Raw genomic sequence first — 5,718 nt, 5'->3', positions numbered from 1 at the left:
CAGTTAGACTTTATCCTTGATCACAACTATGTGGACAGTGTGTTCTCTCCTTCCTCCTACTATACTATTCAGACTTCTGTGATTAATACATGAAACAATAGTGCTCTAGTCTGTACCATCTTACCTTGTCTCAATGTTGAAATGACTGGGTGACTTTATTGGACTTTACAAGTGTGTAATACTGTTGCTCTATAGAGATGATAAGATATAGATACAGAAAAATGTAAATGTAGGACATCTAAACCTGAGAATAACTATATTGACTAGATATAATTATCTGTTTTCACTTGAGAACTTTCAGGGCATCATTTCTGGGCTCATATCACCCTCTATAGAAGAATATTGACCATTTTTAGGTGTTTTGTTCTATCGGAAGGAAAAAAATATATTACATCTGAAGATATATTGGATAACGTAAATTACCTATATCTAGGTAACTTATCTGTGTTGTAGGTGTCAACATCTGAGTTAATGTCCAAATTTCCATAGTGAGCAGTGTTTTTGTGAATATAGGCCTCCAGAGATACCTGCATGAGGTTGGCAGATAGGAAACAGGATTAAAAGGAGTCTTGTGGTTTTCTGATGTAGCTGAAGACCAGGAAGAATATATCATGCAATCTTAAACATCTATCTTAGGCAACCAAATAGCTTCCTTAGTGTATTCAATCAGTTCAGCTAGGAAGATTTCCTAAAGAAAACATCTGGTGATCAATCAACTCAGCATTTCTCTATGGTTCCCTGACAGAACTGTGTGTCTCCTCAGTGACTGTTATGGGAGCCCTTAGATTGTGATGTCATCTAAATTACCCCAACATACTAGAAAGGAAACGAGAGTTTATGTGTCAGAATCTTAAACAGAATCACATTGTGCATTACTGTCCTAGATACTGGAAACCAGGTTTTAAAACTATATATGCAATATTTTTATATTTGAGAATCTGTTGTAGATTTAAACATCTGTGAATTTAATGCTGTGACAGGAAATGTACTTTATCTGTTTCAAGACAGAATTAATATTGATTTAGGAATGGATGACCTCTACAGGGACAGATGCAAAAAGGTATTGGACCTTTTGTCATAACCGTATCTAACTTGTGTTCCTTGTGATACAGTGCATAAAACCAGAACAAAACAAAACACAGAACACATCTTCAGCTTTTTGTGACTAGAAATTTCACTAGGAACCAACTTAACACTGTTTATCCTGATACAAAGTTAATATTTTCCCACTTTATGAGCCTTATGCTACATTGTGCACTATAAGACTACTAACTGCTTCAACGTCTTCCTAAATTTATACACATGAGTGATCTTAGCCTAACTCCAACTGACTGCACTTATATGCAAAATCAAGCATGTCGGTTTTAGGTTCATTTCACCTAATTTCCCCATTACAATATCTGTAGCAGCTCCAGAAGGGCCCCAAATCAGTAAACCATCATGACCACAACTCCTCTCACCAGCTGGTGGCCTGTACTAGCTGTCTACATTTGATCTACTTATGCTACTGAATGAAGAATGAAGAATGCTACTGAATGAAGAATATCTAATAAATATAAAGCAACAACTTCAGTTTCTGTACTGAATAATTACATGCTCAATAATGCAACAATACTACTACTGTTTGATAATATTCTAAAATAAAAGTCAACATTTTTTCAATAGCTAAAATCTATCATATCTCTGTAATAACTAAAATATTTCATGCCAGTATCTACACAAGTGTTGGTTTCACATAAATAAACTTCAAACTGTTTTAATGTAATTCACCTTGACATTTTTTCAAAGGAGTGTTTGAACATACAAATCTGCATTCAAGGAAAGCAAATGAATACCTGGGTGACCTATTTCAGTGGAATGAAAACAGACTTTACCAATCAAAGTATTTGACTGGGAGAGTCAAATACAGAAAGAGCTCGAGTATGGTGAGGGACCCAGAATAAAAATTTCCCTATAGATTGTAAACTCCAAAAGAGTAAATCAGAACTAAAATAGAAGTAGCTGATTTTATCAAGTTCTTAATATAAAAATAAGATGCTTTGTAACTAAAATTTATTATTTTTGCTTCATGTTACTATTAAGACATAGTCTGAAAGCAAAAGTGTGCTAATTTATTATGCTACAATACACTAAAGGGTACAGTAAATACAGTAAAGGGTGTTCTCATGGAGGAACCTGAAATGGTTTCTTAGGAAGCAGTCACCATTCATGGAATGGTATAGAATAAAAAGTAAGGAGACTTGAGAATCATAGAAAATATGCTATCAATAAATATGTATATATTAGTCCGTTTCCACTATTCATATCATATTTATGTGAAGAAACTAATAAAAGATACATGCCCCTCCCCCCACAGACATTCTAATTACCTACAGGGCATTGTAGCAGGTGACATATTGCTAATCAAATAATTTTGGTAAATGAGAACAGCTAGTCAGTTGGTACTTGAGACCCTGCCTCTTAGAAAATAAATTCAGCAGCATCTGAATATAGCATAACAGAAAAATGTTTGAATGAGACCTGTGGGGCATAAGTCTACTAAAGGTCCAATGGGATTATTGCTTCCTGGGTTGCTGGTGGAAATAAAGATGCAGAATATCTCAAGGCATCTCATGATTTCGATTTGGAGACACCAATTTATCCACATTGCTGGGCAATGAACAAGAAAATATCTTAGCGCATCCTTCTGATTCAAATTCCGGGGTATTTTGTGCTTGGAATTGACAACATATCAACATAAAGGGCATTCTTAGAGCAACATAATATGGCATTTTAAACCGATTGATTATATTCTTTTTCCTCCTCTTCTTTTCCCCAAAAGACATAACAAAATTTATGCTGGTACATTATTTCAAAGTCTGTGGCCAATTGTAACAGAAAAAGAAGCAAAAAAGGATATTTTTCTCACATCTTTCTACATATCATTTTGTTCCCATTGTATTAAATCTTGGTTTAGTTACAGACATCCATGAGAGACTTTCCAGAGATTTTGATGAGTTTAGATAAGACTGGACATGATTGATGTCACTCTTCAGCTGGATACTCAGTGTAGGGGTATACTATCTGCATCAGATTCCAAGCCCACACAAAGAATTTTCCTCCAGTCTTCTCTGCTGTTATCCAAGAAGATAAAGAACTACTTCTGTTAACTCCCTCCCTGACAGCTAATAAGATCTTTTGCTTGCCTAAGGAATTAAAAAATGCATCTCAAGGAGTGAAAACAGAAAACAAGACCTGAATATCTAAGTGTTTCCATTGGATCTGATCTGGGCTGCATCTAACTCTATGCTCTGACAAATAAGCAGACAAGAGCTGAACACGTCAAGGAAAGGTATTAAAAAGTAGCCCTTTTATAAGTGAAAAATTGACTAAAATTATGAGTGATATCCTTGTATCCAAAAATAGCATTGAATACTAAAGAAGTTTTGTTTGCTTTCTTTCATTAAATTCTTTTTTTTTAAGACTTTACCTTGGTTACCACCTTCTGTGACCTCTGGCACATGGATCTCAGGTATTTAGTGCCATTTCTAATACCCTAGTATACTGGAGACAAACATTTTGGCAGGGATCTACAAAAGGGGTGACTCTTCCCTTTTTTTTGAAGTTCAGTTGATGTCCCCAGAAGTTTCTACATTATTAATGGAAAATTTAATGTTATATGTATGTCATATAATATTTTACATATTTCATACATATAAAAGTGCCATGATGCATGTTAAAATATTGCCTCTATCTTTTTCTATCCTATTTCTCGGTCACTCTACTTCACCTTCTGGCCACAGCTGTATGGAGGATGTTTACACTGTGCCTAAGAATAACTACATAAATGTTTCAATGAATGTATTATTGCTGTTGATCCCAGCAGTAAAGGTAAATGATCTTTAGATCATTAAAAGATAAATGATCTTAAGATCACTACCTAAGACAAGCCCAGGTACCTGTTTCACATATTTTCCAGGAATTCAAGTGACTATGTTAATTATTTTTTCTAAGGTTATTGCTTGATATTTTTAAACCATAAGACTCAAAATTATTCCTTTAATAATCTTGTCAGTGTTTTTGAATATTACACAAGGCCCCAGAGAATAAGTAAGCATGTATAATTCAAAGAAAAATAAGTACATCATTCCTTTACTATGCGGTAAAACTATCACAGTGAAGTGTGACATTCTTTGCATGAAAATTGGTCATGCAAGTTGGTCAATACACTAAATAGCTTATTCAGTACATATTTAAAATGTAACCTGTTAGGTTAAAATGAGTAGTAGATATGCAATGCAGTCTTTGCAGTCTCAAAATATATACAGATTTTCCAGCAACTTTTCCAGTATAATGCAGAACCCAATGATACACGATTCCAAAATAAGCTGCATATCCCCCATATATAATTAGAGAATCCAGTGAAACTTTGCAATAACTTATGGCACTGAAAATATTCAATATACATGAACTTTTACTCCTGTTGAATACAATTACAGAAGGTGGAGATTTTGCCAAAGATGGACTTAGAACAACACAGTCAAAAAAATAAATTATGCAGCTGTGTTGTATGCCGGATTGGTTCAGTTAGGGATTTTAATAAATGTTAGTTAGGTCGGGTCTCTGTACCCCTATTTTCCCCCACAAATGGTTCAATCCAAGTTGCTTACCATAGGAGCTTTTACATGTCAATCTTGTAGCCACTCCCGGATTCTTCTTGAAAGTTCTGTAGCAATCACCCCACCTTTGCATTCCTATTTGTCACAGAACACTGTACCCACCTCTGTCATGTTCCCACAGGTTGCTGTGATCCACGTCACTCCCCTGTTGCCTGTCCCTATTGGGCGAGGGGGATTTCCACCCCTGTCTGCCCACCCCCTATTTAGCCCAATGCTTTAATTGTCCATTCGCCATTTTGCCCTCGCGCCGACCTGGGGATGGTCACTAAAGCCATCGCTGTGACCACGCAGGAAATAAAAGTTCTCAGGCCTGCAAAGTGTGCCTTCTCTCGTCCCTTTGCTTCCTCTCAACGTAAGGCTACAAAAGCTGTGTACCCACACCGGAGCGCTCCGCACTTGCAGGGAGGCAAACGCCTTAGCCCTGGAGCGTCTGTGCATGTGGCAGCTGTGGTCTCACAAAAGGCAGCGCTAGCCGGGCTTCCCAGCTGCCCAAGACCAGAGTGAGAAAACAAAAGCCACGCAGCTGTATGGTCTTGTATCACATTTGTGAGAAGGAGTTGCAGGAGGCACAGGCTCCCTACCTCTGCTCAGGAGCTGTGTTGAATCCTAGTCCTTCTCTAAGTTATGACATAGCCATGTGTGTGCCTGTACCTTCGGATCTGTGGATTCGACTTGCCAGTATAACCCCAGACCTGCCAGGAAATCCCTAGGCTGGCTGTGCTCTGCTGCTCTGTGTGCTGTGTGGCTGCACCTGACCAGGCAAGCATTGCCTCTGCCACACTTGCTTTCAGGGGAGGGCTGTAAGCAGCAGCTTTCCCTTGCTGCTCCGTGACACAATATCAATGAAACACGATTTTTTAGTTATGTTTATTTTTATTTGGGAGATGAAGAAAATTAAATTTTGAAGACACACTGGCTTTTTCAAGGTGAAAGAAAACACCACAGCTAAAATAAGTCTTTAAAGCTTATGCCTTTTAAAAGATTAAACTGAAGTCTGCAAACCATGCATTTATTACTAGTATTGTTTGCTGAAGACTTCAGGTAAATTTTGTCACAAGAA

The 5,718-nt window shown here is 37.1% G+C and overlaps 1 long non-coding RNA gene across 1 annotated transcript; it reads left to right on the top strand.

The window, feature by feature from the left end:
• The first annotated feature begins 849 nt into the window (after positions 1-849).
• On the top strand, positions 850-1,551 carry LOC128808194 (uncharacterized). The gene is made up of 3 exons (XR_008437393.1): positions 850-898; positions 1,005-1,060; positions 1,407-1,551. It is a non-coding gene; the product is annotated as an uncharacterized LOC128808194 (long non-coding RNA).
• Positions 1,552-5,718: the final 4,167 nt, after the last annotated feature.

This window comes from Vidua macroura, chromosome 5 (assembly GCF_024509145.1).
Source record: "Vidua macroura isolate BioBank_ID:100142 chromosome 5, ASM2450914v1, whole genome shotgun sequence".
NCBI classification, from domain to species: domain Eukaryota; kingdom Metazoa; phylum Chordata; class Aves; order Passeriformes; family Viduidae; genus Vidua; species Vidua macroura.
The sequence above is the reverse complement of the archived record's forward strand: the minus strand, read 5'-3'. Positions and strand labels throughout refer to the sequence as shown.